General features: G+C 42.5%; 1 protein-coding gene across 3 annotated transcripts in view; it reads right to left on the bottom strand.

The window, feature by feature from the left end:
- ZHX3 (zinc fingers and homeoboxes 3) overlaps window positions 1–26394 on the bottom strand; it is a 130786-nt gene that overhangs the window by 97135 nt on the left and 7257 nt on the right. The window contains exon 2 of one of the 3 annotated variants that reach the window (XM_058562689.1): window positions 21405–21484. The exons of 1 other annotated variant lie outside the window; for it this stretch is intronic. The gene's annotated coding sequence lies outside the window, so the exon portion shown is untranslated. Of the gene's footprint in view, window positions 1–13060; window positions 13134–21404; window positions 21485–26394 lie in introns of those variants that run through there. One more of the 3 variants, XM_058562688.1, reaches the window with a different exon arrangement.

Below are 26394 nucleotides of genomic sequence, written 5' to 3'. Positions count from 1 at the left end.
CCAGTAAATGCCTCCTCTCAATCATCTCTCCTTTGGCCTGGTGCATAAAAGCCTCACAGACAATCATACACTCTCTTTCTCCTCCACCCCCACCCCCCGCTGGCTGGATATCAACACCCAGGGCAACCTTGGAAACCATGGTTTGAAGATGGCAGAGCATCCGTCAGTCTGGGTCCCCTCAAACCTCATAGCTGATTGGATTTGAAATGAGCATGAAAATGTCTACTGTTTTAAGCCACTGAGATTTCAGCAGGGTTTATCTGTTACAGGAGCTAGCATTTCTCTATGTAAGACAGGCTGAATTTAGATCGTTGGAGAGAAGGGGGAGGACTCTAGCGGTAAAGAAGAAAGTTTATACAAAAGCCTGGAATTAGGATTACTCACGGCCTGATGACCTCACCTCCATTTATATACTACTTAGTCTCTTCAAAGTACTTTAAAATACATTTTCTCATTTGACACAACCATCATCATCATCATTCATTATTGTTGTTGTTATAATTAACAGTTTACAAATGAAGAAACAGACTTAGAGAAGTTAAGGTATGTCCAAGATCCCATAGCTAGTAAATGGAGGACCCAAGACTGGACTACAGGACTCCTGACTCATAGTCCAATGGCATTTTCACTACAGCATCTAGTCTCGCAAAGCCACATTCTAGTGCTACAGCTGAGATACTCTTCACAAGGGTGCTGGAATGAAACAAAAAAGATAGGCAGTTTCGCAGAATTGGTTAAAGGCAGTTTGTGGAAGACTTTATAAACCTCAGACTGGGGAGTATAACTTCCATTCAATAGACAGTGGGGAACAATAATCAGCCTCCACTTTCAAGTCCACAACAGTAATTTTATACCTTCACCTCTGTCTTCAAAGACCTTACTGCATCATCTCCCCTTGGCTATAAGTTGGCACCAAAGGTCCACTTCACAAAGAAAATAGAAGCTTTTACGAGGGCAAAACTTCCGGCCTCCTACCTTCTATAGACTTATCTGTAACCCCAAATAGCCTTTCCTCTTTCCATACCAAGTGAAAGAGGCATCCCTCCTCTGGCAATGCCACTGACCATCCCCTGTGCATGTCCCTCCATCCATGGAGGAGACCTTGATCAATCATTTGTCCTTTCTCCCCTTGAATCTCTACCTCCTTCCTTTCTTTTAGCTTCAGCCTCTGAACATGCTAGAGCCCCTCTCATCCTAAAATCGTCCCTTCCTCAGGAAGCCCACAGCTCCTTCCCATCCTCATACTTCATAACTGACTTCCTTTAAGAAGCAGCAGCAGCAAACACACATCTCTACTTTATCACCATGGATTCTCTATTCCACCCACTGTAATGTTTTACGACATTGACGTGGTCACCTCTAACAATACCTCTTAGGAGCTAAATTCAATGGGCATATTCCAACATTTCTCTTAACCTTTTTATTGCACTTGACAACGCTGATTCACTTCTTGAAATTCTCCCCTGCTTGATTTCAATGACCCTACTCCCTCCTAATCTTCCTCCTCTCTGTCTACTCTTTCCTGGTTTCCTTTATAGGCTCCTCATCCTCCACCTCCCCCTATATGTTGGTGTTTCCTGAGGTTCCATCTTGATACCTCCTCTTACCTTACACACTCTACTCTCTCTGTTTGAAATCATCCACAAACATAGCTTCAACCGACAATTACACACTGGTAACTTCCAAACTTATATATCTGCAGTCCAGACCACTCTTGCGACCTCTCCACACCCTGTCTATATTTGCCTGCCGGTATCTCCAGGTAGATTCCATGGACACCACAAACCCAACATGGCTAAAACCACACTAAGCATCTTGCTTACCACACTTGTTCCTCCTCTTTCTGCATCAATAGTGAGAGCATTTGTTAAGTACTATATCAGTCAGAGTTGTCCCGAGAAACAAAACCAATAGCATATGTGTGTATGTATGTATGTACACACACTAAGAGATTTAAAGAACTGGCTCCCATGACTGTAGGGGCTGCAAGTCTGAAATCTGTAGGGAAGGCAAGCAGGCTGGAAATTCAGGCAAGAACTGATGTTGCAGTCTTGGGTTCATTGCCCCCTCAAACAGGCACTCTGGAGTCAGGGTCTGGCCCTCTCTGCTCTATATTGTCAGCACCCTGCACAGTGCCTGACACACAGCAGAAGCTCAATAAACGCTGGCTAACGACCAACCAGGTAAAAAGTGAAATGCTGTTAAATGAGAATGGGACAACCGGATATGTGGAAGGCACTGAATGGTGGTGAGGAAGAATCAGGAAACTTGAACAAAGGCTGTGCTACACATCAAGACACAGCCCTTCTGGGGCATTCATTTGCCAGAATTACCTAACCACTACACCTATGACTGAATGAGAACCATCACACAGATAGAAGCACATCCGTTCCAATACTTTATTTGAATGTCTCACAACCCTATGAAGTTGGCATGGCAAAGAAAAAGCCAAATTGTATGAGTAAATTGAGGTTCAGAAAGACTAAAGGTCTTGTCTAGGTTGCTACAGAAAATGCCTGCAATGAAAGGCCTACATATCCTTGAGTGATATGCATGTAAGAGGGCCCATAAAAACAACAGAAGGTCAGAAGTAAAAAGGAACCATGTGATTCAAAACTTCTTATCTACCTAAATCTGCAAAAACTAAAGATATCTTCTACTATTTACAAACAATACTTTTTATTTTATTATAATTTTTGTTCATATATTTTTCTTACTGCATTATAATTACCATGGTATGTATTAGAGAATTAATATTATCATATATCTATTGTTGTAGTAACAAATTTTTAGTTATATAGTAAATATCTAGAAGCATTGTTTTCTGAAATATTGCCAGAGGGCAATATTTAAATCTACAGTTCTTTAGGGATGACTAAGTAGCCTATATTAACCCCAGGCACTTGGGTTATAACCCCACAAAAATTAGCTGATTTTCTTATTTATTATTAATAAACATTAGAATTAGTGAAATATTAATAATATTTAGTCCAAGTATTATTTTTAGGAATTCTCTGAAGCTACATGGCATACTCTGAAGCCACAGAGTAGTGGAAACCCTCCATTACCCATACTAATTAAAGAAGGCAGGGGCTGATTACCCCCCCATAGTTGCATATATAGTAACTTGACCTTTTCAAAGCTCTTTTCTATGTAGTGTCATTTAAATATTATAAGACTCTTATAAACCTTTTTAAAGGGTTTTTTATTCCAGATGACAGAAAATAGAGGCAAACATCTAAGGTCATATAATTGATTAAAGGCGAAAGCAGGACTAGACGCCAGGCCTTTCTGCCGGCTCCCCTCTACAGTGATTCTATAAATCTATCACGGCTTCCTGGCCATGGATCCACCAGACTGTAAGTGGCATGAGGCCACAGAGAGACCATGTCTGACTTGCTCCCTGCTGGGTCTAGCATAGTATCTGACACACAATAAGTACATTATTAATGAGTGACTAAATTCATTTTCTTAGAGTTGCTTTAGTCACCTGCATGGTAAAATAGGGCATATAGCAGTGCCAAATATCTTTGCTTTTAAAATGCTATTGGCATTATCAGGAATAAACAAAAAGGAAAATACTATCTTTTCAAAACCATATGTGTTGATTCCCAAAGAGATCAGAATTCTGAGCCAGGAACCCGTTTCAGCACAAAAGGTAGCAAGTGGTATGTTTTTCAGCTTCCTGGAAAATTAAGTGTTGAATTGATGGGAGAAGTGGAAGAGTGAAAACAGAGCCTTAACGTGGGAAAAGGAAAAACTGACTGCAAGGTCTCAGGCATAATAATGACCATTTGCAAGGGTGGCACAATGGTCCGGCTGTAGCTAACCTACCATGGCAAGAAATGGGCTTGCTAAAGCAGTGAGGATTCACCCAGAAGGACACACGTCAGCCAGAGAGAATCCACTCTGTGGCAGGAAGATATAGCTTTGAGGCAGGCCAAGCCCATGAACAAGGCACACAGAGACCCGGAGCAGAAGAGCCATTCTGGGAACGGCTGCACAGACTTTCTGTAAAACTCTCTGTGCTTAGACATGCTAGAGCAAGGGAGAATGAGGAGGAGCTGGCCTCCTTCAGTTTACTATGGCCCCAGCCCATAGGGCTCTCCTGCCCTCACTGCCAACTACCCCTGAGAACCATACTCAGAAATGAGAAGGTGAGTGTTCAAGAGGCCTCCTAACCTGGCAGACTATTCCTTTTCTATGAAGACCTCATGAACATCACTTAGATCTCCATCTTCCTAAACCATATACCCAAACACATACATTTCATTATCATTCTGATTTTCTATTCATCACCACAGCACCATATTTCCAATTCTTTTGGGATTTGAGATATCCACTATGATCCCAAGATCATTTTTAAGGGCTTCCATAAAAGCCCTTCTCCACTATACATTTCTTAATACTTCATATGCTAATTACAGAGACAAGTTATCCAAAATAATTAAGTAATGAGGCATTCTGGATGAGCAAGTCATTTAGATAACTGAAAGCCAATTCACTAAGTGCCAAAATATTTCTGTAGTCTTGCTAAAATAAATGATGCCTTAGTAAACAGAGAATATCAAATATAATAGTTCAAAATTCTACTCAACCTTCAAGATCCAGTCTGAATACAAACACTTCCTGAAAGCATCCTCCAACCTCCCTCGCCACTTCCATCCACCACAAGAAATAACCTCTCTTGTATCTGTGATCCTACAGTTTGATTATACCTCCTTCACAGCACACAACATGGTCTGCTTGAGGTTAGAGATTTAAATGCACCTTGTCTAACTTTTAAAAATTAAGTTCCTTGAGACCAGGGACCTTCTTTTTTAACCCCAAGGTACCTAGTTCACAGCAGGCATACAAACACTTAAACTGAATACTCGTAGTGACTCAAACATTATAAGGAGCATCATCATACAGCAGAGACTGCAAAGGTTCCTGAGTTCTGTAGGGCAGGAAAGTGTGACATTAGAAGAACATGTTACTATCATTAAAATGCTCATTGGCTTCTGTTCAGTACTTCTCGGCTTTAGGAGAAAACATTTTTCTAAAAGGGAAAAATTCTGAATCTCTAATTTTTTCTAAAATAGAATTACTTTTTAAAAATCTCAACTTGCAAATTGAAAGTTCTGGTTAAGTTGGCATTGCTAAACCTCCAATGCCACATTTTCTAGGTCTCAAGATGTGCATTCAAGTGGCTCCCTGCAGTTCACCAGGGAGATGAGACAGCAAGTGGAAGTATGTAGTAAGTGACAGGAATATCACCGAGATGCTAGGCCATGTTTGGCACCCAGTTCACCACTTTGAAAGCCAGGCTTCTCAGTACCAGCAGTGCTAAGAGGAAATAAGAAATGGAATACACAATAGAGCAAAGCAAATTTTAGGTTCAAGGTCCATAGCAACCACTTTTAGTAGGGCTGACAACATTCTTTTCCCAAAGCTTTAGTGTTTAGACAAACCAGGTGGTAAATATAGTTTAAGTATTCTAAACACTGCAACTCTAACTCAAAACCTCCTTACTAGCAATAGGGGATTCTAAGTAGTCAGCCAAGAATAGCTGATTCCAAGTTCCCTCCTCAGCAGCTACTCCTTTGCAGGATACCTCTTCCTTATGATTTAAAGGAACAGAATTTTCTTGGTGAAAATAGGGAGAATGAGGTGGTAGGGATGATAATATCATGATATTAAGTATCTAATTATATATGCTGCCCCTTGGGGATAATAACTGCTCTTGTCTTTGATGGTTTTTTAATCCAGTATCTTCAAAGACAGAATTGTGTCACATAAGTTAATTTTACAAATAACGATGTACTAAAACATGCAAGCTTATGATGGAAAGCTTTCTAAACTGCATTACTGCCTTCTCAGCCTTTCTGAACTAACCAAACCATAATTTGACCTATTCTTGTTGAACAGGATAACAATTATGATTAATCAATGTATTCAGAAACCACTGAAGCAAACAAGACTGTTCCCTCTACAATGAATGTCCCCAAACTTCTATATTTTGAATTATTGTGTATAGCGTTTCTGTCTCTGTCATCACCAGCTGAATCTTCTTGCTTCTGTCAATAAATGTGCTACTAATGGAGGGTCCCTTAATTCATAGCTTCTGATATCAGATAAACCTGGAAAGGCAAGTTATTCAGAGTCATGCGGTAAGGCTTGCTCCCACCAGTCTTACCTCCTTCAGACCCAGGCAGTCAGCTTCCAGACCCCATGTTCTCAATCACTACAGCTGCATTTTCCAAACTTGCCTAATTATAAAGAATTACCAGGTGTGTGTGTGGGTTGGCGGGTGTTAAAATATACATTCTCAGTCCCCCTCCTAGAAATTCCAATTCAGTGGGCCCGGGATGGAGCTCTGAAATTTGTATTTTTAACACACACCCTCAGATGATTTTCCGGACCAAGTTTAGAAACACAATACTACATATGTCATTGGTGCTGCCCACTTGGAATTGGGATTCCTTCCGAAGCATAATGAACCTGGGCCAAGGCCAACTCTTTCCAGAGAGACCTTGCAACCAATAAAGCTTCCAGGTCTGCTCTTCCACTGCCCTCAGACAAAATCCTCTGATCTGAGGTTCCTGCAGGCTGCCCACAACACCTCCTCTCATTGCTGGTACTTCATCCACTGAAGACTGAGTATGCCTTCCTTCTCTCCACCCCAATGTCCTGCTATCCTTCTAATGGCTTCTCTGACAACACGATGACTCAAACAACTCTCCAGTCTCTCAGTTATTGGACCTCCTTGACTTTACTCATCTTCACTGAGTTCACTTCAGTCATTCGTGTCTGTGGCAAAACCTAGGAGCCTGTCACATCCAGTAATTAATTGCTCCAACTCTGAAATCTTCCACTCACATGTCCCTCTCTAACCACATCCTCCTATTACTCCATCACTCCATTACACCCATTCCTTGACTTCATCAACACATCTGCTCCTTTTCTCCTCCCCATCCAGCCCAGAGACTCTTACCTAACATGTTAATCAATCTCTGGCCAATACTCTCAGTTCATCTGCTCCACTGTCCTTCTGCCACTCACCCCAAGGAAACCCCAACCCTGGCTCGATCCAACTATATGCCTTCTTTGTTCCTAAAACCAGGCAGCAGAATGCTACTGGCACCGCAATCAATGCATGGTCTCCTACCTCAATGGAACTCTGCATACTGCCTAGAGATCATGGACATGGCCCCAAAGCCACTCTTTCTCTTCCTGACCTCAACTGTATGTCAGATCTCCTTGTTTTTTCTTTGACCTCTTCCCATTTACTCTTAGCAGATAACCTCACCTTCTATTTCACAGAGATGATGGAGGCCACCAGACTACTACTTGCTCATAAAGCCATCCCACCAGAAAATGCAACTACACCCAGATACACCAACTTAAGGGCTGCCAAGCCCATGGTACCTGTACTGGGCCTACTGTTTGCTTGGTTATTTGAAGTAAGCTCCCTGATGAAAATCATTACTGAAGTAAGCAGCAATCGTGGTGAGTACCTTTCTGGTGAAAGGGAAAAAAAGAGTCAGCCTCTCAAAAATAGCCAGCCTCTCAAAGGATCTCTCTACCCTGAGAATCTTTCCTAAGATGGGGAGGAGTTTAAAAAGAAGATAAGAAAGCTGTCTTACCTACAAGCACTTAACAAGTTTAAATCCATACATAAAGTTGCCATACATCAATAGAATGATTATAAATCCCAAGCCAAATAGTTAATTCCCTGATAATTTTGATAAGTTCAAAACCAGAGTCAGTGAAACAATACTATTAGTTATGGTCTATCTTTCACTCTTATCCAAATTTTAATTTGTTGATGGGGCTACAAGTCTTTTCCTGAGGGTTTTTTTCCTCCTTATGATATTAATAGCTAACATTGATTGTTTTTTGTGAGGCTACTCAAAATGACCCCGTGAGACAAGAACTATTATTTTTCTCCATTTACAGCTGAAAAAATAGACCTAGACATGTTAAGTAATTTGCCCAGGGGCTGACAGCTACAGAGTGGCAAAGGTAAAATTAAAACACAGCACCTGAACACAGACTAATCTATGTGCTTTGGCTTAGTGCTTATTAACAGAAACCTCCCAGGAAATGCAACACCCTCACCCAAGCATTCTTATTTTTTAAACTCCAGTATATGCTTAGAAACACAAACATGAGGAACCATCAAATATTATTATAGCATATTTCACATTCATTCATTTCTACCTTCATATCAGAAGGCAGTAATGAATAAGAAGGAAGTCTCTATAGTCAGATCATGTAGATTCAAATGCTAGCTCCACCGCTTTCTTAGCTGCATAAGTTAAAAATTACTTAACTTCTCTAACTCAATTTTCTCAACTAAAAATAGAAATGATAATAACCATCACCACCTTAGTGAGTTCTCCCAGAGATTTAGAGATAATGCGTGAACGCACTTAGCAATGGACCTGGCACACAGTAAGTTTCAAAAAAAGGTTAGCTGTTATATTATTATTCAAATTGAGGACCTTCACCTACTGGATTCTAGCAGAGCACTGGGTGTCAGGACTGTACCATAAACAGGACAAGGCTGTGCTTGGCCTCATAGATCTTGCAGTCTATTAGGGGAGTAGACAATAAAGAAGGAAACAAATACACAAATGAAATACTTGGAATTTTGGTGAAGTGCTAAGCAGGAAACGCCCATACGCTGAGAGAGGGGACAATGGGGAGGAAACTACTGCAGAAGGGGTGACGAGGAAAGGCCCCTCTGAGGAGGGACATTTTAGCTGAAACCGGATGTTTGACAAGGCTCTTTGTATGAGAAGAGTGGGAGGGAAGAGCGCCGGGCAGAGGGAAGGGCCTGCAGAGAAGAGGAGGAGACCTTGGCACGTTTGAGGAACTGACGGTGCTCCAACCTGACAGAAGCATGGTGAGCAAGGAGCAGAGGTTAGAGAGGGAGGCGGGGGCCGGGCACCTCAGAGTAAGAAGTGTGGATGTGGGTCAAAGTACAGTGGGAAGCCACCAGGCAGGGGTGAGGAGGGTGACACGATCTGATTTACTTTTTAGTAGGATGACTCTGGCTGCCATGGGGAGAATGAGTTAGAAGAAGGCAAGCGTGGAAGCTGGGAGACCAGGCACCAGGCAGCAGAAGTCATTCAGTTGAGAGGACGGTGGCTGGATTAGGAAGATGGAGGGAAGGGAGGATTTGAGGTATTCTGGAGGCTGGGCCAACAGGCCACGCTGATGGATTGGATGTGGGTGAGGAGTCGAAGAATCAAGGATGACTTTCAGGTGTCTGGCCTGAACAATGAGTGGACAGTAAAGACACTGAGACAGAAAAGGCTGGGGGCAGGGGAAGGCTGGCGGAGAGGAAAGGAAGGGGTCAGGAATGAGGAATACAAATTTGGAAGTTTGAGAGGGAGATTGAGAGATCAATTTTGGACATGTAAAGTTTGAGATCACTGTGAGGCAGCAAGTAGAAATAGCAGGAAGGCGTTGGCTAAAAACGCAAGTCTGGAACCAGAGAAAGGTCCAGGTGGGAGGTGTAACTGAGGGAGTCATCCACATCCAGAGGGTACTGAAGTCCTGGGAATGGATGAGGTCATGTAGGGAGAGAAAATGATGAGAGAAGGGAGGTAGCCAAGCGAGAAAAGAGAAGAAATAATAAGAAATTAGGTTGGTAATCTAAAACTAAACATGGTAACGTAGCCCATACAAAAACACACAGAACTGCCCCAACTACATCCTCAATAGATGCCTGTGGAACAAATAAAAATAAATTCTTAACACATTCCTTTTAGGTCTTAAAAAGAATAAAATGTTCATTTAAGATTTTTTCCTCGACTTCTTGTGTATTTGGGGCATAAGAAAAAAGTTTTTGAAGGTCTCTGTTTGCAATGTGTTCAAAGGGATCCTTCTTCTTTAGAGCAAAAAGCGAAGTTTTTTTTCAAAAACTCACTAAAATTAAACGTAGCCTACTTGAAATTCAAGCCTTTGAAAAGCTTAGACTCATACTATATCCTCTCTGTAAAAATTCTACCCCAAGATACAATTTTTCCTATCCTTATAATGAAAATGCAATTATATGTTTGACGACAGATGTCATTTCATCCTGAAAGATGAAACTGGTACTTTCAAACAGTTCGAGAGTCACATGAGAGATGTAAAATGCTCAAGAGATCAAGGATTTATTTTAAAATGTTAACAAAAAAACTTAAGTATACCTGCAAGGCCATCCAAAAACTGATAAGCAGGGAGTTGAAAAGGATAGAATTGCCAGGAAAATAAGTAAATATAACAGCTACTCCTCAAATGAAAACACATTCAAGCTGTAATTATATCTGGGTATCTGTTGACACAAAAAACTCACTATGCTCTTGAGCTTATACTACCACTAAGAACTACCAAATGGAAATCACAGCTGTAAACATAACTGGGATACTTTATACTTTTCAGAGATTTTCAATGTGACACAAGGACAATGCATAAGAAGGAAAGTCAGTAACATTTGCCAAAAATGTTCCTTCCCTCGATTGTTCAAGTTAAATCAAGACTAATTCTCTTTGAGATCATAAGCCTCACTTGTAAAATTCTTCTTCTCAGGTATATAAAGGAGAGGACTATCCTGACTTTTAAGGGGTTGTTATCCCAGTTCATGATATAGCTACCTAAAGCCTCTGAGGCTACCAGGAAAGTCACACGAATGGATGGATAATGAGCATTCATTCATTTGGTCATTGAAAAAATATTGATTAAGCACTTATAAATGTATCAGGTGCTGTTCTGGGCCCTAAGGATACATCTGGGAAAAAAGTCTCACACTTCCGGGTTAATGGGGGGAAAGAGATAATAAACCAACAAATAAATACGTATTTACCAAGTAGTGGTAGGTGCCATGAAGAAAAGTGGGTTAAGGGGAACAGGAGAAGCAGATGTATTTTACACAGAATGATCAGGGAAAGCCTGATAAAGTTGTATCTGAGCAGAGACATGAGGCAAGAACTATGATATCCAAGGAACAGAGTTATAGGCAGAGGAAACAGCAAATGCAAAGGTTCTGAGGCTGGCATACGCTTGAAGTTTTTAAGAACTAGCAAAGAGATCCATCCAGCAAGGCTGGAAGTGAGGACAGGGAGGTAGTCTAGTAGGCCACGGCAAGGACTTCAGGTTTCACTTTAAGATGAAAAGCTACTGGAGCACTCTAAGCAGAGGATCCAACATACTTTTTTAAAGGATCACAAAGGGAACACAAGTTTTTACCCATAAAACCAAGTCATATCTTTCATAATCTATTTATAAGTGGAAAAAAGCATACAATAAAACAATCTTCTAGTATGGTAGGATTTTTGTAAGAACAAATACTTATACATGGGAACAAAGGACTAAAAAGATAAATACCAAACTGTGGTTTACTATGGTTTGTGGGATTGTGGAGTTTTTTTCTTATGCTTTTCTTTGTTTTTCTAGTTTTCTGCCTTAACCATGAATTATTTTTGTAATTTTTAACGTTATCTGAAAAAAAGGAAAAAAAAAAAAAAACCCACTCCCACCGTGAGATTGCTTGAATCTCTGAATAGAGTCTGAAATCTTACTTAAATATGAAAAAAATAAATAAAACACGAAGAACATTTTCTCCAAAAATTACCCCGCTTCCCATGCAGTGTTTGCCTGTTATGAAGCACAGAACAAATCAAGCGCTGCTCAATGTATCCAGGTCACAAAACCAACTTGGTTAATATGTTTATCATTACATAGTAGCTCTGTCCTCTACAGCAACTTTGATATCATCTTTCCAAGGCAGCAAGAGAAGGGCCCTTTTCATTAATTTCCTAAGACTCTTTGATGCTACTTTGCCGCTTCTGGATTTTTCCACTGTATGTCTCTTAGAAACAAATTAAGCCCGAATAAATTGTTCCAGCTAATGAAGTGCGCTTTTGGCTCTTTCCCCATGGTTGAGAATTATCCGGCAAAATACCAATTGTTTTCAGGACGCATTTTCTCTTAGTTTTGAAATATTGCGATACTAAGCTTCGGCAAACAAAGAACATCAAGATAACAACATACAAGATTACGTATAAATGGAAACTACTGTAAAGTGAGGATGTGTGGAGGTCTCACGAATAAACATACTATGTGTTCACATGACACAGACAAAAACAGAAAGGAGTATGCCCTTCCTCCTCCTCTACCTAAACCCCCATCACATAACAGCTTCTCACAGGGCACAAGCCCAGGGCAATCACAGCTCAGAAATGCAAACCACGCAACTCAAGATGACTCAAGCTCTCAAACACTTTCCACCTAAACTCTACAGCCCACCCACTCCTCAATCACTTCCGACAGGATTCCCTGAATGAAGATCCCAAACTGGGAAGGTTTAACAAGCCCCCAACTCGCTCACACGCCACCCGGGAACGCGGGGCCCAGGTTCACTGTTTTCGCATGGGCAAACAACGGTCCCGGGATTCAAGAATCTACTGTACCCCGAGTGGTTGAGTCCCGGTCAGCTGCCTCCCTGGCCAAGCGTTCGCTCTTTACACCAGAGGCATGGGCGGCCCCATCCCGCAGGACAGGCGGCTCCCGGCCGCCCAGCATCCCGGCCGCACGCCGGTCAGGCCGCCCCCCGCGCCCCGCTCCCGGCCCTCGGGCGCACTCGCGGCGCTCACACACTCGGACACGCACCCTCGCACGGCCAGGCGGGCATCTGAGGACACCCCACTTCCCCTCCACAACCCCCGCGTCGCTCCTGTCGCAGCTGTGTGGCCCGCGGGGCTACACCGACCCCCAGCAGCGGCGGCACCCTCACGCCCCCAGGACGCCCGCGGGCAGCCGGAGGGGGGCGATGACAGATGGGGCGAAGGGCGGGGCTCCGGGGGGAAGGGGCGGAGCCTCCCAGCATGGGGGTGCTGGCGGCTGACAGAAAGACCGGGGCAGCGGGCGGGAGGGGTTGGCGGACGCTGCGGGCAGAGCCGGGGGTCAGGCGTGGCGGGAAGGAGCTCGCGCAGACACAGGGGGGTGACAGGCAGAGAGACACACAGACACGGGGACTGACAGTCGCGAGGGCACACGGGGCCGCCGGGCCGCGGCGGGCGCTCACCTGGCAGCGGCGGCGGCGGCGGCGCCCGCGGCCGGGCCGCTCTCCCCGCGCTCCGGGCTTCGCTCCCGGCAGGCGGCCGGCCGGCCGGCCGGCACAGGGCCCGCGGAGGCGGCGGCGGCGACGCCGGAGCCGCGGACTGCTGAGCGGCGGGGACGCAGCTGCACCAACCGACTCCGGGCCGCTCGGCTCCGCTCGGCCGCGCTCGGAGGCGCTCGGCTCCGCTCGGCCCCGCTCGGCTAGGCTGGGGGCGTGGCCCGAGGCCCCCCGCCCAGGTCGCCTCTGGCGCCCGAGGGGCGGGGCTTTCGTGCGGGCGCAAGCCCCCTGACGTCGCGGGGAGCGGACCTTGCCCCGGGCGCATGCGCGGGCCCCGGTCCTGCTTTTCCCCTCGTGGAGCCTAAGGGGGCGGGAAAGGAGGGGACAGGGGGCGGATGCTGCGGCCCCAGAGGTTCCCGGCTTTTGTACTCCATATCCTGGTCTTTCTAGAGGACCACTTAAGGAAGGCCACACCAGGCTACACTTTCAAAAGGGCACATTCAGGCCAGGGACGTCTGGCCCTTCTCCCCACAGTAAGTGTTTCCCAGCAAGCATCGCCTGGAAGTTGATTTTTCTTTTATCCCACCAACGCTTCACTGCAGTTTTTAATCTCCTCTGTTTTAACAACAACTTCTGATGACTGATTTCTTAACATTAAATCTTCAGGTACTCGAGAACTTTCAAGCATCAGTTAGCTCCCCCCAGGTACAATAATGCTTCCTTTCTTCGCAATTTCTATTGTGTAACCTGTAACGCCTGGGATAGCCGTGGGCCCTTGTCTGAGTTTTTGTCGCATTTTCCAGGCACCTTTTTTGTTATGGAGCCCAAGTCTATAGCTGTTTGCTCAGAAAGTGGTCCCCGAGAAAGTGGTCCCCACGTTTAGAATTTAGTGATTAGTATACAGCAACAGCTCTGCAGTCTGTACACCTGGGGAATCACAGAGTGCCTTTTTTTTTTTTTTTTTTTGGTTCTTTATTTTTGTGAGAAAGATCAGCCGGAGCTAACATCTGCCAATCTTCCTCTTTTTTTGCTGAGGAAGACTGGCCCTGGGCTAACATCCATGCCCACCTTCCTCTACTTTATATGGGATGCTGCCACAGCATGGCTTGACAAGCGGTGCGTCGGTGTGTGCCCAGGATCCAAACTGGCAAACCCCGGGCAGCTGCAGCGCAGCGAGCGCACTTAACCTCTTGTGCCACCGGGTAGGCACCCCCAGAGTGACTTTGGACATGCTATTCAATCTTTCATCCATAAAAAGGCAATGAAAATATTAGTAAGTGAGCCAATAGAAATGATTGAAAGCACACGTGAAGTTTTCTGTACAGTGCCTGGTGTTCAATCAATAAGGCTGACTTTAACTTCAGGTTGCATTATAACCTTCAGATCCTGAAAACCAGTGAACATATATATATATATACATAAGTATTGAGTAATATGTCAAACTTGACGTGTCCAAAGCCAAACTGTGGAACTTGCCCCTCAGTTTGCCCCTTTCACAGACTTCCCCACCTCAGTTAATGTCAATTCTATCCTTCTGGTGGCTTGGGCCAAACCTTGGAGTCCTTCTTGACTCCTCTCTTCCTATCATATCCCACATGTAATCCAGTAGCAAAGCCTGTCAGCTCTACCTTTAAAATTTCCTCATTTGAGCCCTCATCTTCTCTTTCCTGGAATTTTGCAATAACCTTCTACCTGCTCTCCCTGAATCTATTATGCTCTCAGAGAGCTTGTTCTCAAGCAGCCAGAAGGATTCTGTTAAAACATATTTCTCCTCTTCTCTGAAGCCTCCAATGTCTTCGCACCTCACTCAGAGCAAAACCAAAATCTTTTTTTCAAGGGCCTCCAAAATCCTATGTGATCTGCCTCCCTACCCTCCCCCACCTCTCTAACTGCATCTCCTTCCACTCTACTCCCTTACTCCATCCCAGCCACACTAGCCTCCTTCCTGCTCCTGGAACATGCAGGCTCACTCCTACCTCCAGACCTTTGCATTTGGTGTTTCTTCCCCCAAGATATAAGGTGTGTGCCCTTACTCCAAATTTCTACTCAGAAGACACCTCCCCAGAAAGATCTTCCAAGACCACTCTACTAAAATATCAAGTCCCAACCCCTATCACACTCTCTCCCCTCATCCTCCTTTGCTTTTCCTCATAGCCCTTATGACCTGAATATCATCTGTAACGTCCTGAGGGCAAGGACGTTGTGTTGCTCATTTGCAGCCTCTGGAACGTGGCGTGACGTGGTCAGGTACTCAATAAATATTTTGTGAATGAATACTAGTATATATGGGATATGTTGCTCCAATTTAACTTCATTTGCTCAACAAACTTTTCTAAACATCTATTCCGATCCAGGCACTGTTAAGACGCAGAGATAAACAAGGCACTCTCCCAGCCACTGAGGAACTCAGTATTTCAGAGGAGACAGATGTGTAAAGAAGTACTTCTGGAAGAAAATATGTAACACTAGATGGATGTGTCAAGCTTTGGGAAGCAGAGAAGGACATAATTAATACTATAGGAATGTTTGGAAAGACTTCCCAGAAGAGGTGACATTGGGGCTGGGTCTAAAGAATTGATGAGGAGAGGATTTCAGGAAAAGGAAACAGCATGCACTTAATACCAGTGTTGGGAAGTGTGTCACAAATAATGTTTATCCAAGGAGGCAAATGATTTTCCTTTAAAAAAATAATTTAAGCAGATTCCAGGTGATCCCTATAATAATGTCACCTGTGCTCATTCACATTCTGATGAGCTTTCTCAAGCAGAAAAGAAACTGCCAGAAGTGTAGTTGATGCAATAGAATTACAACCTGACCTTTATTTTATTGGAATGGCCTAGACGTGTGACCTTTTTGTGTCAGATCCAGAGGCAAAGAACATATATCAGTTAGGAGTTTGCTGGCTGAAAGTACCACTAACCCATCAGGTCAGTTTAAGAAAAATGAAAGGGGAATTTATCTTCAGACTTTTCGCAGGGAGAGGGAAGGAGTCTCTCAGGCCAAAGGCAAGAACCCAGCTGTACTTCTGGATGGACTGGAAGCAGAGCAAGGGTTGCCAGTGGGACTCTTCCTGCAAACTTGTTTTCTCTGCTTCCAGTGGGAAATATGTCTACCAACCACTCCCAAGTACATGATACAATTCCAACTGACCAGAGAGAGACTAAAAATCCCTGATAATTCCCATTCCAAAACCTCAGGGAAGAGGCTCTAAATGTCCCAACTTGAGTCAAGTGTCCCCCCCACAATCATGGCCAGCTTACAGGTCATGCAGTTCACCAGGAACCCACCTCTGTGGATCAAGACCATGAAAACCAATTGTTTTGAGTTGAGGAGATACCTTAACAGAAGTCCCTCACAGAACCATTGATTCCACTTAATGGCAAAACACCTGGGAGGCATTTGATAGTGACACGGGAAATGATTATTGAGTTCCTGAGTTCTGTACAGTAGGGAGGCCTTTTTTAAGGTAACAATCAAAACAAGAAGTTGCTCTTTTCCCAACAAAAACTGGGGTGGTCTCCATAAGCCCTCTGTAGTGGGTATTCTGATGGCCTCCTGTGGTAGTTGACATTAATGCCAGACACCAAATATTTATGGTTTGCTTCCAAGGCACATGATAGGATTATCCTTCCTGACAGCTTGGAGTTGGGAGTGGCCATGTGACATGCTTGGTCAATGAAGTGTGAGTAGAAGTACGTCACTCCTAAGTCCAAACTTTAACAGCTAGTAGGCAATTTTCTATATTCTCTTTCCCTTAGCAACAACAATAGACAATGCTTGAGATGGCGATAGCTCTATCAGTGTGGGTCCTGGAGTGAGTAAACATAAAATAGTGCCCCTGAGTGACCACAGTGGACATGTAGTATGAGCAAGAAATAAACCTTTGCTGTTAAAAAACAAGATTGGGGCTTGTTTGTTACCATAGCAAAAAATAGCCTATCTTGACAGATGTATCTTCCTAGCATCCAGTCTATCCCACTCCCCACTGTACAGCACTGAGGCAATTTGGGTGGGATGGACCCCATCTCCCACATGTGGATGTGGACCCTGACTGTTCTAAGCCAATTGAAGTAATCTCATCTACCTTGTATTGATTGCTTAAGGGATAGACCTATTACCCAGGCCAAGATCTATCAGTACCCAATATTCACCTCACCACAATAATTGGATAAAACCCTCACTGCCTCCCTGGATGTCAGTGAGGAGCCATTTGCTGCTGGCAGCTATTTTGTGACCCTGAGGAGAGCCAGCCTAAAGATGAAGCCCACACATGGAATAGGGAAAAGCAGAAAGAACTTAAGAGAAACAAAGTTGGAGTACTGATCAAGGCTTACCTGAATCCCACTGTACCAAATAAAGTTATGTAAATCAATAAATTCTTTTTGTTGTTGATTCTAATTTGAGTTGGATTTTCTATTACTTGAAACCACAAGCATCCCAATTATGGCTATTCTGCACAGCTCTGAGTGGCAGCCATCAAGAGAGAATCACAGGTGGGAAGGAGTCTGAGCTTTGAACAATTGCAGGAAGAGAAGCTGAAAATTCTACGTGATTTGTATACCAGCTCCTTTTCAAGAATGAGGTATCACAATGCAGGCAGAGCACAGAGAAGGAACAGTAACTGGCTGAGAACCAGAAGGATCAGAAGAAGAAGAATCCTATAGGACTAGGATAGTGACAGACCCCTTAGATTAATCACTAGTACATAGTTTATTTCATAGAGAAGGTTCTATCACTCTCCATTAATCCTTATGTTGCCTTTATAAAGTCTGGAGTGTAAGAATCCAGGAGGTAGTTTAATATAGTAAGTAAGTAGGATTTAAATTAAAAACTGCTGGGTTTGAATCCTCTCTCCCCCACTTACTCGCTGTGTTATGAGAATTGAATGAGATAATCCATGTGTTGCTATTAACATGGTGTCTGATGCATTATAAGGACTCAAAGGTTACAAAGGAAGTCCCATCAGTCTTTTCCAGAAAAGTTCTGAATCCAGTCATGCCGACTTACTGCCTCAGCTCTAAATCTGCCCTCCTTTGCCTTGCTCTGTGATACTGGAGCTGAATTCTGTAAACATTTTTCTTTTGCCAGTGGTACAAAACACTGTCAGTAGAGAGTGTTGGAGGGACACTGCAAGGCATAGAAGCATAAAGGGCTTCCTGATTCAGAATCTTCCTGATTCTAGTCTGCTCTTCTTCTCCTACAACACATGGTTGCCAGTGGTCTATGGAAGACCCACTGGTGCTCACCCTCCAGTGAGTTTTTCTGCCACACAGATGGCCAGTTTCTGACCTGTTGTCTGCGGCAACCCAGCATTCTTCTCCACCATCCAGTGGGCCAACTTCCTGCTCTCTCCAGCAAGGTCTAAATCTCAGTTTTGGGTTGGAGGAGAGGCTCTTGTAAGTTTGTTCTCTCCTTGGGTTCTCTGACTCAGCCCCAGAGACAGTAGCCGCTCCCTACGTTTGCTATTCCTATGTGTATTCTTGGCAGTTTGCTTTTGGCCCTTTTGGTCACTAACTACCCTTCACTAGTTAGTAATTCTTTATATTAAATTTTCCTTGTTCAAATTACTGATGTGGTTTCTGCCTCCTGAGTGGACCATGTCTGATACACCAGTGGCCCCACTACCAGCTGGGCAAGTTTCTGGGATTAAAGAAGAACTGGTATATGTTGCAGGGGGGAGGGGGAAGGGGTGGAGTCCAATTACGTCTATAACAGTAATTTATAAAGTCATGATTTCATCCTCAAGAGAACACTATATGAAGAAAAATACAATAGTGAGGCCTGATGTCAGAGCCGGTCTTCTGCCAGCCCTCACAGCTGGGGTTCTGCTGCCTCCATGGACAGAGCTAGGCCAAGCCAGCCTAGGACCAGAGCCAGGCATGATAGGCAGCAGCCTCAGTCCTATCACAGGGTGGGGCCTGGAGTTACATCTTGCTTCTAAATATGCAGTTTCTCACAAATTCATGAAGATACATGCACCCCTATGTTCATTGCAGCATTATTCACAATAGCCAAGACTTGGAAGCAAACTAGGTGCCCGTAAAGGGATGAATGGATAAAGAAGATATGGTATATATACACAATGGAATACTACTCAGCCATAAGAAACGATGAAATCCAGCCATTTGTGACAACATGGATGGACCTTGAGGGTATTATGCTAAGCAAAATAAGTCAGAGGGAGAAAGTTAAATACCATATGATCTCACTCGTAAGTAGAAGATAAAAACAACAACAAACAATCACATAGAGACAGAGATTGGACTGGTGGTTACCGAGGGGAAGTGGGGAGAGAGGAGGGTGAAAGGGATGATTAGGCACATGTATGTGGTGATGGATTGTAATTAGTCTTTGGGTGGTGAACATGATGTAATCTATACAGAAAGCAAAATATAACGATGTACACCTAAAATAAATAAATAAATAAATATGCAGTTTCTGCTGGGCCAGAGATGAGCTTGAGTGTCCATGAACCCTCCTAGTCCAAGGCATTATCTGTCCCCACTCACAACTCTCTTTCCCAATAAATGTGTATTGTGCACCTACTGTGTACCTGGCCCTGTGTTAAGGTCTGGGTATGCAGCAGTAAATAAAACCAGAGATCTTCATGGAGCATACAGTCTAGTAAGTAAGGTAGACATTGGTCAAATAATCAAAAATGTAATCTTACATGGTGCCTGGTACCATGAGATCCAGAAATAGGAGGCTTTGGCTCAAAGATATTTAGAGAAATCATTGGTGTGAGATCTAAATGGGAAAAATAGAGGTTAAATTAGATGTATTAGTCTGGTTGGACTGCCATAATAAAATGCCATAGACCAGGTGGCTTAAATAACAGAAATTAATTTTCTCACAGTTCTCAAAGTCCAAGATCAAGGTTCCAACCAATTCAGTTTCTAGTGAAGACTCTCTTCGTGGCTTGCAGATGGCCGCTTTCTTGCTATGTCCTCATATGGCCTTTCCTTGGTATGTGTGCATGGGGAGAGAAGGAGAGTGAGCTCTCTGGTGTCTCTTCTTATAAGGACACTAATCCTACTGGATCAGAGCCCCACCCTTATAACCTTGTTTAACCTTAATTACTTCCTTAGGGCCCCATCTCTTCCTAGCACTAAGGTTCAATAAGCTGCCCCTGACCCAATACCAATCCAAGAACTACCCATCCCTTCTCCAGACTCCTGAGTGTGACATTCATATCCTCAGCCAAGAATACTCTTTACTTTAATCTTGGGTCCTGAGGAGCTTTCATTTAAGTGAAGATGTGAACTGTAAGTGATCCATTCCTTTCACAAATGCAGGCTGGTTTCAAGTCATCTGAGTGGTCTAGATAATGTCAAGCTCTGAATACAGATTAAAGGGATCTTGCTAGCTGTTAGCACTCCCAAGAGGCTAGCAAAAATTTTTTTTTTAATTTCTTTGGAAGAAGTTTATATCATCCTAACCTTAAAATTGTTTCTACAAACAATTTTTTCAAATGCACTACAGGGCCTAATGCACAATCAAATATAACCAGACACATAAGGAGATAAGACACCACAAGATAAAATGAATAAAACAACAAAGAAACAGATTCATGGGGACCCCAAATAGAGGAAATTATCAGACACAGATCGAAAACAACCAAGCTTACCACATTCAAGGAAATAAAAGCCAAGCTTAGACAAATAAAAATCATGAGATACCACTTCACAACCATTAGAATGGTTATTATCCAAACAAGAAAAGAAAAACAAAATAAGTGTTAGAGTAGATGTAGAGAAATTGGAACCTCTGTGGACTATTGGTGGGAATATAAAATAGTGCAGCTGTTGTGGAAAAAAGTATGACGGTTTCTCAAAAAATTAAACATAGAATTACCATATGATCCAGCGATTCTACTTCTGGGTATACACCCAAAAGATCTGAAAGCAGGAACTCGAACAGACATTATACACCCATGTTCATAGGAGCATTATTCACAATAGCAGAAAGGTGGAAGCAACGTAAATATCCACTGACGTTATAGGTAAGAAGAAAACACCCAGAATGAAGTATGGAGAGACAATAAGATAGAAAATATAGGAGAAAGTAAGAGACACAGAGGATACAGTGAGGTTTAACACACATTTTAATCGGAGTCCCAGAAGGATAAAAGAGAGAGCATGAGATAGAAGCAATATTTGAAAAGATAATGGCTGAGAATTTTCTAGAACTCATGAAAGACATCAAGTTATAGGTTGAAGAAGATACTCACTTTAATATAAAGACATATAGGTTAAAAAGATAAAAGAATGGAAACATTCTAGCTAACATTTAAATAAGAAATAATACCTACCTTATACAAATTCTCTCAGAAAATAGAAGGAACACTTCCCAACTTATTTTATAAGGTCAGCATAATCCTACCACCAAAACCTGTCAAGATGACAAGAGAAAATATCACAGACCAATCTCTCTCAATGACCATAAATGCAACAGCCCTAAACAAAATGTTAGCAAATCAAATCCAGCAATAAATAAAAAGGATAATAAATCATAACCAAGTGGAGTTTATCCCAGGAATGCAAATTGGTTTAACATTTGAAAATGAACCAACCACATTAACAGAATAAAAGAGAAAAATAATTTGATCATATAAATAGATGCTGAAAAAGCATTTGATAAAATTTAATACCTATTCACAATAAAACTCTTAGCAACCTATGAATAGAACTTCCTCAATCTGATATAGGGTATATAGGAAAAAAAATTAGAACTAACAGCATCCTTAACGGTAAAATATTGAACATTCTCCTCCCTAAGGATAGGAACAGATCAGCTATCACCACCTCTAATCCACATTTTACCAGATGTCCTACCCAGTGTGATAAGGCAAGAAAAAGAAAAAAAGGTCATAAAAATAAGGAAGAAAAAAGTAAAACTATCTTTATTCAAAGATGACATGATTGTGTAGATAGAAAATCCTAAGGAATCTCAAACAAAGTTTTAGAACTAATAAATGACTATCTTAGTCTGGCTGCTATAATAAAATACCACAGACTGGGGAGCTTACAAACAACAGAAATTTATTTCTCACAATTCTGAAGGCTGGTTTGAGATCAGGGTGCCACCATGGTCAGGTTCTGACGAAGGCCCTCTTCATGGTTGCAAAATCAACATACCAAAATCAACCTTATTTCTATATTCCAGCAAATGTCAGAAAATAGTTTTTAAAAAGAATAGTCAAAATAATTTTGAAATAGCAAAAAAATACCAAGTACCTATAAACGGATCTAACAAAAGACATGCAAGACCTCAATGGAGGAAACCATGAACATATTAATATATATTAAAGAATAAATGAATAATGGAGAGAGATACTATGTTAACAGATTGGAAGACTCACTATTATAAAGCTATCATTCTCTCTAAGTGGTCTATAGTTTCAAAGCAATCCCAGTTGATTTTCATATGGAACTTGACAAGATGATTCTAATGTAAAATTTATATGAAATTGCAGAAGGCCAAGAACAGCTAGGGTGCTCTTGAAGAAGTCCAAGGTGGGAGGATTTACTCTATCAGCTAATAAGACTTACAATAAAGCTCTAATAATTGACAGTATGGTATTTGCACAAGAGTAGACAAAAACTAGAGAGACCCCCAAAACAGATCAATGATAAAGACAGCATTACACAACAGTGCAGGGAAATGATCTTTTGAGTAAATAGTGTTGAGTCAATTGTATATCCATAACCACATGGGAAAAATGACATTGGAACCCTATCTCACAGCATACTCAAAAGCCAATTTCTGATGGATTATGGACCTAAATATGAAAAGTAAAACAATAAACATGGCCTGACACACAAAAGATACTCAATAAATACTTCTTGAATGAATGGGTGCATATATGAGATGTGTTATTCCAATTTAGCTTCATTTATTCAACAACCAACCAAACCAATCTGTTGGATTATGGACTTAAATACGAAAGATAAAACAATAAAGCTTTAGAAGATAACATACAATAATATCTTCATGACCTCAAAGTAGAAAAAGTTTTCTTAAGCAAGACAGAAAATACACTAACCACAAAGGAAAGAGTGACAAATTAGACTTCTTTATAGTTAAGAACTTCTGTTCATCAAGAAACATCATTAACAAAGTGGAAGAGAAGCCAAAGAGAAGAAAGATTTGCAGTGCACATAACCGACAAAGGGTTTATATTCAGAATATACAAAAAAACTACTATAAATAAATAACGAACACAGACCAATAGAAAAGTAGGCAAGAATAAGCTCTCCAGACAAAGAAAATCCAAATGGTCAATAAACATAGGAAAGGTGCTTAGCCTCATTAGTAATCAAGTAAATGAATCACAGTGAACAACTACTACAGACCCACCAGATGGCTAAAAGTACAAAGTCTAACAGTATCAACTGCTGGTGAGAACTGTTAGCTCTTATACATTGCTGGAGGGAGTGTACTTGTATAATCATTTTGGAAAACAATTGCCATTATTTTTTCAAGTTAAGCATAGGCACACCTCTAACCCCGCAATTCTGTTCCAAAGTATAGGCCTAAGAGAAACATACGCCCAGGTAGAGCAGTAGACATGTACAAGAATGTTAATAGTAGCAATATTTACAATAGCCCCAAGTTGGAAACAATCCAAATGTCAACCAGTAGTAGAAAGGATAAATAAATTACGGTATATTCACTCAATAGAATGCTATATATGGCACTAAACGTGAATGAACTACAGCTGCACGCAACAACATGGAAGACTCATAAATAATGTGGAGTGAAAGAAGCCAGACACAAAAGAATACACACTTAATCACTGCCTTTATATAAAACCCATAACCAGACAAAACTAAACGTGCCCCTGCCCCCACAATCTTCTGCCACTCCTGTGCTTATGAGATACACAGAGTGGTAACAAAAGATGGATTTGAAAACAAGTTGGGGAATCACTCTTTTGTCACCAGCCACAATCAACCCCCTGCTGGAATATCTCCTGTTGGGAGGGATGATGAGAGAAAACAGTCCTGGAGGGGAGTTGAAGGAAGTTATTGACACAGCTTTCTGATGTGAGGGTGGAGGACAAGAGTCAGGTACCCCTTCTGTTAAAGTCCATTGTGACGACCTCAGTGACATTTTAATGAAGTCACTCAAACTTAGGGGGCCATAACGACAAATGTCTAGTGTGCTAAACCTTCATCATGGAGACTGTAATATGAGACAACAGGCATGGGCAATATCTGAGGCGCAAGGCACGTTAGCAAAATGGGGCCGCGCAGTTTTCACAAGATTCCCAACAACAAACGTAATTAAGTTTGGTATACGCTCTTCCAGGTTTTTCAGGGTATCTAAACATATTTTGTTATTATAACTATGGGATTACATTATATATACTGTTGAACTTTTTTTTTTTAACTTTAACAATAGGTGCTAAATATCTGTCCATTTTAATACATATAGAACTACTTCATACTTTGGGAGGTGATGGATATATTCATTATCTTGATTGTGGTGATGGTTTCATGGATATCTACATATGTCAAAACTCAAATGTACACTTTAAATTTGTGTGGTTTATTGTACGTCAGTCATACCTCAATAAAACTGGAAGAGTATTGTGCTTTATTTTTTATTTTTTTGGTGAGGAAGACCATCCTGAGCTAACATCCATGCTAATCCTCCTCTTCTTGCTGAGGAAGACCGGCTCTGAGCTAACATCTATTGCCAATCCTCCTCCTTTTTTTTTTCCCCCAAAGCCCCAGTAGATAGTTATATGTCATAGTTGCACATCCTTCTAGTTGCTGTATGTGGGACGCGGCCTCAGCACGGCCGGAGAAGCGGTGCGTGGGTGCGCGCCCGGGATCCCAACCCGGGCCGCCAGTAGCGGAGCGCATGCACTTAACCACTAAGCCACGGGGCCGGCCCGAGTATTGTGCTTTAAATTTCTTTTACTGTTTTCTTCACTTAACACTGTAAGTTTCATCCATGCTGTTGTGTGTATGTCTAATCTGTAGCTTCTTACTGCTGTGTAGAAATAAGCTATAAAATAAGCAGGTAGTTCTCCACAAAATTAAGTGAGCACAGGGCAGGGAATTCAACAATCTCATTTCTCAAAGTATGTTTTGAAGAAAGTTTGCTCAGGTACATAAAGTACTCGTCCACCACAGTTTACTAACTCATTCCTTCAGTACTTCCCTTGCCTCCCGTTCACCTAAGCCGTGAACAGTGCTATCATCAATAACCTCTTCCTTGTCTTCTTATGTATCTGAATAAACTTTCTTCAAAGTACATTTCAAGGAGCAAGACTGCTGAAGCACATGCCCTACGCATACTTCACTTTACTAAGAACTACTTGCTTATTTTACAGAAGGTCTGAGCAAGTTTCCACTCCTGCCAGCTGAGCATGAGCGTGCCCAGTCTCTTCCCCTGGGTTTCTGACCCTTCACGCTGCAACGGGACAGAGGGCCTGGACATCAGTTCCTGGTGCCCCCCTTCAATTTAGTATTGACTTCATGGTTGCTGACAAATAATTCTCCAGGCTGTGGCACATGGCTGCGGCCATTCCCTAGTGCTTAACAGATGGAATTTCTTCTCTAGTTGTACTTGGTTTTTAATCATGTTTTGGGGGAAGGATGCAGGTTAGAGATGGAAGTTCTATAGCCTGTCTTTCCTGGCAGTCTTCTGAGGTCCCACCTACACGACGGAACTGAGCCTTGGTGCTTGGGCCAGTGTTTTAAGCTGCAAGGAATGTGGTGACTCAGCTGGTCGCTCAGGGACATCTCAGTGAACAAGGCCGAGGGAAGGAAGTCATTACACGAGCAGATGGGCTGTAAAAAACAAAAATACTCCACACACCACACTCTATAAAGCAGTGTGGCTATGAGTCCCATGACTCAACAGGACTGCTTCTGCCACGTGGCACACAGCTCAGGATATGTGGCACACAGCTGTCACACACTGCTGGCTGCTCCTCCGGGACGCTTGGAAAGCTGACTGGTTGGTGACCCCAGGAAAATCTGTGACTATCTTCTCCCTCCACCCTGTCCACTCTGCCCATTGCTTCCCTCATCATCTCCCTTCTTTCTCCTTACTCCTTCCTCTTTAACTCTTAAAAAGAAAAAAAAAATGCTAGAATTTAGTATTTCACACCAGCTGGAGACTTGGCAGGGACACAGCGAGGTCCAAGCACTGGCACCCTGGGAAGGCCCTACTGAGTCAGGCAGATACCAGGAACAAGTCATATCACCTGGGCAGGGTCCAGAGTACTAGAGAGATGCCAGAGGAAGACAGGCCAGGAGTAAGGTAGAGGCGAGACCATCAGA

This window comes from Diceros bicornis, chromosome 19, assembly GCF_020826845.1.
Source record: "Diceros bicornis minor isolate mBicDic1 chromosome 19, mDicBic1.mat.cur, whole genome shotgun sequence".
NCBI classification, from domain to species: Eukaryota; Metazoa; Chordata; class Mammalia; order Perissodactyla; family Rhinocerotidae; genus Diceros; species Diceros bicornis.
The sequence above is the reverse complement of the archived record's forward strand: the minus strand, read 5'-3'. Positions and strand labels throughout refer to the sequence as shown.